A 9,404-nucleotide genomic window follows, 5' to 3' on the forward strand; every position below is an offset into this window, starting at 1 on the left:
ACCCTGGTCCGTCTGGTTCGCTCGACCCTTCTAGGTCGTCAAGCCTGCTTGACCCGTTTGTGTTGTTAGATCGGTCAGATCCGTTTGGAGTGTCTGACCAGGCCAGCCTGTCATGGTTGTCGGGTTTGCCGGGTCCGTTTGGGATTGAGTCCAAAGTGTGATGTTGAATGAGAAGAATTTCAAATTCCACCTTTTTTTATGTATTTGAATTCCTTGTAATTTAGCTAATTGAAATACTTCAAAAAAATGCATGCATTTTAAATTCTTTTTAATTTCTCTATCCAAACAAAACGTTTCATTACAAAGAATTTTAAATTCTCCAAATAAATGAATTACCCTCTTGAATTGCCTCATCCAAACACACCATTAATGTTTAGAAGTTTTTGCTTTGGAAGATTTAGTTTGACCTTCTTTGTCCTAACCATGTTTTTTTGTAGTTTGAAAAAGTTCATCATCCTCTTCAATATTAGAATCTTCCCTCTCAAGCATACTACCCAATTTAGAAACTATTTTCAGTTCCTCCACAAAAAGACTCTCCTTAGATGTCAAAGGATTAGGAATTATCGCTAAATTACTATGAATTGAATCTAATTATTGTAAACCCTGCAACCTATTAAAATGGGAGTGATATCCTCCAAAGGAGGCATACCAACAAGTGAATTAGATTTCATTGGCACACCACCATCAAGATTGTTAACCAAAGAAGATCCATTAGGCTATGCAGGTTCCACCATAGGCTCCACCATTTAAGCTAAAGAGTCATTAGCTCCATCTTGTATTTTACATCAAAAAGTGGACTTTAAGTCTAACTCAATCTCACCAAATTAGCTTGTAAGGTGAGATTTTCACTCACTTATGTACTTTAAATTAGTCTTACTTCTAGTCCATATGGGACTTCCAACACACCCCTACAAGCCAAGGTATATACATCTTGAGCGTAGGGACTAGGGATGGCAAATAAATATGTCATCATGGATATTGTTTGAACTCGTTCCCATTTTAACAGGAAATTCTTGCATTAATTAGGTATGGGAAATACCCGAATTTTTCAATTAAGTATAAGGATGCGGATGTACATATCTGCCTCGTCCCCGTTCTCATACCCATCCCCACAATCAGTGGCGGATCTTGACCTATGATTTTAGGGCGACCAGAATAATGCATTTAAAATTTATAATTCTTAAGTTGTATTTGATATGAGCTCCATTTTAAATAAGTTTTTCTAATTTGATATTTTTCATTCATTGAATGTTCCATATGTGAGAACATTTCTTTTATCATGATCCAAATAATTAATAACAAATTCTTCACCTCTAACTTTTGTGATTGGATCTTTATTATGTAAAGAAGTTGAATCTGCTTGTTTTCATCCTTATTTGTAACTTCTTTTTTATTAGTTTTAAAAAAAATAATTTATTATTTTATTCTCCATCAATTTATCTTTTTTTTAAAAAAATAGTAAAAATCAAAAGTAATTTATCACAATCTAATAAAAATTTAGAGAAATAACTAATAAAAGAAAACTTTGGCAATTAACCTATAATTAAAAATTAGTTATGAAAAAACACATGAAATATATTATTTTTTCATCTATATTCATAAAAAATAAATATACAAAAACTAGTGAAATAAATAAAAATTAATGCTAACTATTAAACTAATATTTAATTATCAAGTGAGACAAAGAAAGATACTTTTTTTCAAGAATAGAAGAAAACACATGAGAAATGAAAACAAAAATAGTGAGTTTGTGTCTACTTTTTTTTTCTTCAAAAACAAAAGAAAAGTAAAGTGAAAAATGAGTACAATAAGTGAAAACCCAAAAACCAACAAAAAATAAATAAAAAATATATTAATAGATATTTTTATTCTTTATTATATTTAATTTTATGTTTTATTTATTAACATTGAATGTTATGCTTTATACAATAAATAAAAATATACTTAATTTAATTTTTATCAATTTTTAATATATGTTGTATATAATTTAAAATTTTTAAAAATATTTAAAAATTTTTAATATATACAATTTAAAAATTGAGAAAAGAAATTGGGGGGCGCCACTATCATTCAGAAGGTTCGACAATGCTCGTAGTATCCCCGCCCCTCTTTTAAAGGTTTTTTCGTAGGAAATACTTACCAATTTTTTATGAAAAAAAAATTACAAGAAATTGCTACCGATGCTTTTTTCAGAATATTTTGTATAAAACACTTTTCGTAAAAACTTTTGTAGGAAATACTTACGAATTTTATAATTTTGTAAAAAATAATTATCCACAAAAAATTACTTGCCAATTAAAATCCTTAGAAAAAATGTATTTTCTTGCAAATTTTTAAACAAATTTGAAAGAGAAATCCAATCTAATACAAAAAATTCTATTTTTTATTTTTTCTAATTGTTTTGCTTGTCAAGAAATTCATTAGCATCTCCAAGATATTTTTATCTTATCACAATCATTATGCAATTATTTTGAAATGATATATGTCAATTAAATATTTTTTACGCTCACATATGAATATTTCTACTATTTTTTAATATTTTTATTTATTGTATATTTTCTTTTCATATAAGAATTTTTAATGCTCTCAATTTAAGTGTTCAATAGCATAAACCTTCCATTTACCAAGTAATATAAAATTTTTATCTTCTTTATTCTATTATTATTAATTTTTGTTTCATTTGAAAAACTTTTTTATTTCGCTAAAATAATTTTTGTTCTCTCTGAATCATCGATTAGGTTGATATTTGAAAAGTTTTCTTAGATTTTTAAGATATTTTTCATCTTATCATACTCTTAATTATACATTTGTTTTTCATTGTATGATTTTATTCAATGGTCTCCCAAAATTATTTTTCAGACATACATTTAATTATTTTTTTAATATTTTTAATATTTTTATTTGTTATTTATTTTAATCATGTAGAATACTATTTTGATATTTTTAATATTTTTTTTCTAACTCATTATTATACATGTAGTTTTATCATTATAATTATATAAATAAATTTTATTTACTATATTATAATAATTTAATGTAATTGCTATGAATATTTTTTATCATCATCCAACATATATTAAAGTTCAAAAGATGAAAGATCAGTATTCAAATTCTATTATTATTAGTTTAATCTTTGTTCTTTGTGTGATTTGATCAACTGGTATATTATAACTTTTTATTAGTGTATAAAAAAAGAAATTTCATTTAAAATATTTTTTAATTTGAATATTTGTTTTCCTTTTATATTTTAAAAAATATTTTTAAATTTTATCAACTAGGTTTCAATAACATTTGTAAATTTAATAATGTTTTGGTTCCCATAAAATTTTATTTGATATTCTAATTTGAAATGTATACAATTATATTTATAATTTATTTCTAAATGTTTGATATTGAAGAAAAAACCCTTAGTAATATTATGTTTCCTTTATAGTAATTTTTTTTATTATTTTATAGAATTTAATTAATCAGTAAGAAGCAGGTATAGTACGGGTATGAGTATATACATGTTACCCGGTGGAGATGAGGATGATAGAAAAATTTGATACCCGTTCGGGTTGAGTGAGGAGATCATGATGAATTTTTTTCTCTAGAGATGGTTATGGGATAACAAAATTCGTCCCTACCCCACCCCGTTACCATCCTAGTGGAAACTGGACATGATGAGTAATTAGGGATGGCAAAGCTGGTCAGCCCGACCCGTTTTGGCCAGCCCCGCGTTTTGGCCCGCAAAGTGCGGGCCGGGTTGGCCTGCCTCGTAATTTGATTTCGGGTTCACTTTTCTAGCCTGCCCCTCCCCGCGGGTTGGTCCACATTTGTGATGAGTGATTTTTTTTTTGTATTGAGCAAAATATTTTTTTTTCCATAATAATTTATATTCATTTTCTATCAAAATAATTCCAATTAGTTTACCTAATCAAAGACAAGAAAAATAACAATGAAGATTATAGCTAAAATACAATAGCAACATGTCACCTTACAAGACATCTACTTAAAAATGCATAAAAAGATATTTCATATTCAAAAATTAAAATCATTATCTTATATGCAATGATTATACATAAACATAATAAACATAATAATAACAATAATAATAATAATAATAATAATAAAAGGAACTTAAAGAAACAACATGATGAATGATATAAGAACTAAAAAAATGAGAACATATAATTTTGTAAGCGGGCTAGCGGGCCAGCTCGCCTCGCCCCACCTTTAGCCCGCACGGGCTACGGGCCTATGTGGAGCAGGCCATTGCGGGTTAGCGGGTTCAAGAACTAAAAAAATGAGAACATATAATTTTGTAAGCGGGTCAGCAGGCCAGCTCGCCTCGCCCCACCTTTAGCCCGCACGGACTACGGACCTATGCGGAACAGGCCATTGCAGGTCAGCGGGTTCAACATCTCAGCCCACCCTGCGTTTTTTGTGCGGACCTGCGAGCCAACCCGCTTGGCCAGCCCTAAATTGTCATCCCTATAAATAATTCAATAGTTGGTGAAATAATAGATCTAACAAATAAAAAAATTTGTCAAGAATAGGCCCAAAACCTATGCCTCTCGTACCAAGATAAGAGATGAGCTGTAATCCTAATTAAACCCATTTAAACTCTCCAAAATCGGCTAATATATATATATATATATATATATATATATATATATATATATATATATATATATATATATATATATATATATATATATATATATATATATATAATTTCTATATAAAAACTACCACCTAATTATTGTCGGTTATAATTTTATTAAAATATTTTTCAAAAATAAATAATTAAAGTAAAGTTAATGGTATGAACAATATTAATTTTTAATAATTATTTAAAATTTAATTTTAAATATTTATATTTTTTATTTAGAAATTGAAATTGATTTTTAAAAGTGACTTTCTTAAAACTTATATATTGTGTGACACAACTTATTCAAATTTGTCTTTTTCAAAAATTAAATTTATTTACATGTAGTTTTAATACTTTAAAATGAATTTCTTTTATATAAGTTTATATTTTAAAGAATTATTTTTAAATAATTTATTTACAATTAAAAAATAAAAATAGTCATTGTCATGGTCAAATTATTATTTAGTTTTTTTTTTAAGATGTTCTAAGTTTAATCACGCCACCTTTTTATGTTGTATCTTAGTATTAATGTTGCTACACCATTTTTATGTAGACATTTTTATTATCCCGGCAGTTTTATCAAGTTCCATTTCATAAAATTTTTGCATAAGTATTACGGCGAGTTATTATTAAACATGGATTTTAGTCATAATTTAGTTCAATTTATAATTTTTAATATGCCATTATATGATAAATTTGCTAAAAATATGTAAAATAAATCAAATAATTATGATTTTAAATTAAATTAAGTGTTTTTTTTATGTATTTAGTTCTCAACCTAAATAAATTTCCTTTCGTTATACAATAGTCAAAATAAAACGTGTTTGTGATTATGTGAACTTTAAATTTTTAAACAAAGTCAAAATAAAATTAATATAAAAATTATTTTATAAACGTAACTCAATTAGTTTATTATTACAAAATTGAGTTATAAATAAAAAATTAGTTAATCAAATTTTATTTTATAAAAACTATTGTTTTCTTGAAGAATATATTCTGACTTTATTAATTATCAAAGTCAAGTAGAGGAAGGTATTTAAGTGACGAGTCAATGAATTGGGATATGAAAAATATGAAACATGATTATGCTTGATAGGTCGTAAAAAATTTACCCTGTCACATAAACGGGAGAACTTACCTTAGTGCTTATTTTTCTTATTATAAAAGGGATCACAATATTATCTTAGAAAGTCACCCAAAATCTCTTTCATTTATTTCTATTTTTTAGTGCTTAAAAGAGGAAATTAGTTTCTTTTCTAATGTTCTCCTTACAATTATTTTTCTTATTTCTAAGAAGACACTACAAGAAAATATTTTATTAGTAACCAATTATAGTGACAAAAAATTGTTAGTCACTATAGTGACCAATTTATATATCAATTTAAAAAATAAAAAATTATTGGTTACTAAAATAGTCACTATTATAAATAAAAAATTATAATTGGTCACTAAATTGATCATTAATTAATTAGAGACCAATTTAGAAACTAAGTCATTTTGGTAGCCAAAAGCTAGGTAGCTAATTTTTAGTAACTAATTTCTTTTGGTAGTCAAAACCACGGTAGCTAATTTTAAACACCAATTTAGTGATCAATTATATATTTTTATTCATAATAGTGACTATTTTAGTAACCAATAATATTTTACTTTGTGAATTGGTATCAAAATTGGTCACTATAGTGACTAACACCTTTTGATCACTAAAATTGGTTACTAATAAAATATTTTCTTGCACTAAAAGGTGTAATTATTTTCTCTTTAGAATTAGAGATAAGGATATTGTCATTTTCTTCTCCTTTTAATAAAATTACATTATTATCTATTATGTGTTTTGTTTTTTTTAGTCCTTTATTTTAGACGTGAGTGATTGTGCTATTATTTTGATATATACCTAAGACAAAGTTTTACGGTTTGTGACTCAATCTATTAAACATGACTCTTAGATATCTTACATTATATTTATTTAATGTTTCCTTCAATTTACCATAGAAAGTAAAAATAAATCCACGGACATTCCAAGTGGAAGTTGACTTGGCTAGTAAGATTGATTGTTCCATACAAAGGTATTCAATTGAATTTTATAATTTTCATTAGTAGACCCTAATTATGTTGCATCATGCTTTAGTTATGGAACAAACCTCTTCACTTACCATCCTGAATAAAGAAAATTATAAAAGCATCGTATTATATATATATAGTGCATACATGATAGTATATATTATATCATATTATATATACATTTTTTTTATTCAAATTCTCTTGAACGATGTATTTGCAACTGGGTATTCCAACTTCAATTACTAAAAATTAAAAATGGTTGTTAATTCAACTTCCATTACTTTCACATTTTGAAAGTAAAAGGTGCTTAGTTTCCTTTTACGATAGTTCACTCATATATATGCTAATCTTATTGTAGTGTTAATTAAATGAGGGTATCTACCAATAATTGTCCTTAAACAAGAACGAAATTAGATTAAAAGGTGTGAATTAAGAAAATAACTAATCTTTCGTAAGCAATATACAACAAAATGGTATTTGGTCTTCTAGGGATAGTTCAATGTACTTGACACTAAGAAAGCATCTACTTGTGGCACTGTATCACATTATAATATAACATCACTCTCTTGCTTTTACCCAACATAAATAACTATTATCATTTCTTGGTTCGTTAAACAAAGCTGGGGCAAAACACTTTCTTTATATCAATTATGATATTAATTATATCAAAGAGTTCAGTCAAAGATACCAAGAACTTAGTTTCTGTCTCACGATGGAATGCATAGTTTTGATTAAATTATTTCCTAAGTTTCTCAATTATTTAAGAATTTTTAATTGGGTTTTCAAACCAGTTTTTTATTTTTATTTTTTGTTGGGAAAACCATTGAATTTTATTTATTTTTGAATTGAGTTCACCCATGTAACTGTTGTTAGGAAAAAACTTCATTGAAAAAATTAAAACAACCTGAATTTCAAATAGTTAAAAAGCTTAATTTAACCTGTAATTTATATTACTCACAAGTTACCAAAACTATTGGGTTGACTAAGATAGTTTTGGTGGTATTCTAGTTGTGTGGAGTCAAAATTATGTATATGCATGCCTTAGGGGAGATTGATGGGGGCATTCTTTGACAATTTATTATGAGACTTTATGACAATTGGCAGCACTATTAAGAATTGGACAACTTTATATTATATCTGAAACTTAACAAGCAGCAAAAAGCTAGCAATACAGTATGCTACAAAATCTATAAATCACAGGATTTTTCTTGACAAATGGTTCCTTTCTTTCATGTTCAACCACCCTAGCTAGCTTCCTCCAAATTATAAGCCTCCTTTGATTGGTGATGGTACAATTTTTCTTCACTCTTTGTGGCAGATGGGTTAAGGTGAAGAAATGGAAGGTCAAGGTGAAGAAGTAGAGGGTAAGGATGAGGTTGATGAAGTGGAGGTTACAAGAACACACCCCAAATTCTGAAAAAGAGAAATGAGAAATATAAAAGATGTCAGTATTGATGCTTACAAACACCTCAAAATTATACCTCCAAGGTAGTCTTTCTTTATCACACTTTTTCATAATATTGAATGTGTTGGAAATAGTCCAAGTGTGAGTCAAAAAGTCTCACATTGGATAGAAAAGACAAAGTTAAACACTATATAAGAATAAAGACCCATAACAACATTGCCTTAAGGTTTTTGTGTCAAAGTGGTGTCTAAGGTCTTGTATGTGTAAGACTAATGTCATATAACCATATAGAACCACAATCTCTCAATAACCATAATTATAACCCATATATATGAAAGAATATATAACCTAACCAAAGAGGTCACTCATACACCTGAAGGGAATATGTCACACGTCGCTATTCCACTCTTTGATGGTGAAAGCTATGATCTATGGGCGGTAAGGATGCAAACATATCTAGAGATCATGCTTGTTCGCAGGTGTTTCACAAATGATTATGACCAGGATCATGACTCTAAAGTCTCCCAAAGAAATCTGGGAATACTTGAAAGCATAATATGAAGGGAACGAGAAGATTCGAGGCATGAAAGTTTTGAACTTGATAATTTCGAGATGCAAAGAATGAAAGAGTTAGAGACGATTAGAATACTCAAACAAATTGTTGGGTATTGCCAACAAGATAAAATTGTTGGGAAAAGAGTTTCCAGATTCCAGACTCGTTGAGAAAATTCTGGTGACGGTGCCGGAAAGATATGAGGCATCATCTATTGCTTCCTTAGAAAATACAAAAGATTTGTCTACAATCACCTTTATAAAGGTGATACATGCCTTACAAGCACAAGAACAACGAAGATTGATAAGAGAAGATCATGAGGCGGTTGAATGTAATTTAAATTAGACAGAAGATAATGCTCTAATAGTCAAGAAAAACAGAAGGAGCAAATACAACAACACACAGGTTTTTCCATCTTGTCCCCATTGCAAGAGAAAAGGTCATCAACCCAACTGGTGTTGGTGGAGGCCAGATGTCAAATGTCACAAATGTGGTCAATTGGGACATGTGGAGAAGGTATGCAAATCTCAAGATTCTCAAGAAGATGTTCAAATTGTGGAGAATAAATCAGATGAGGATAAATCAGAGGAAGATCTACTTTTTACAACATCATGTGTCACAACCAACCAATCTTCAAAAGATTGGATTATAGATAGTGGTTGCACAAACCATATGACTCATGATAGAGAAATTTTCAAGGAGCTCAATAAATCAAATATTTGCAAGGTAAGAATTGGGAATGGAGAACAACTTGC

Source organism: Vigna unguiculata, chromosome 5, assembly GCF_037176805.1.
Source record: "Vigna unguiculata cultivar grain cowpea cultivar isolate G323 ecotype 2 chromosome 5, ASM3717680v1, whole genome shotgun sequence".
NCBI lineage: Eukaryota > Viridiplantae > Streptophyta > Magnoliopsida > Fabales > Fabaceae > Vigna > Vigna unguiculata.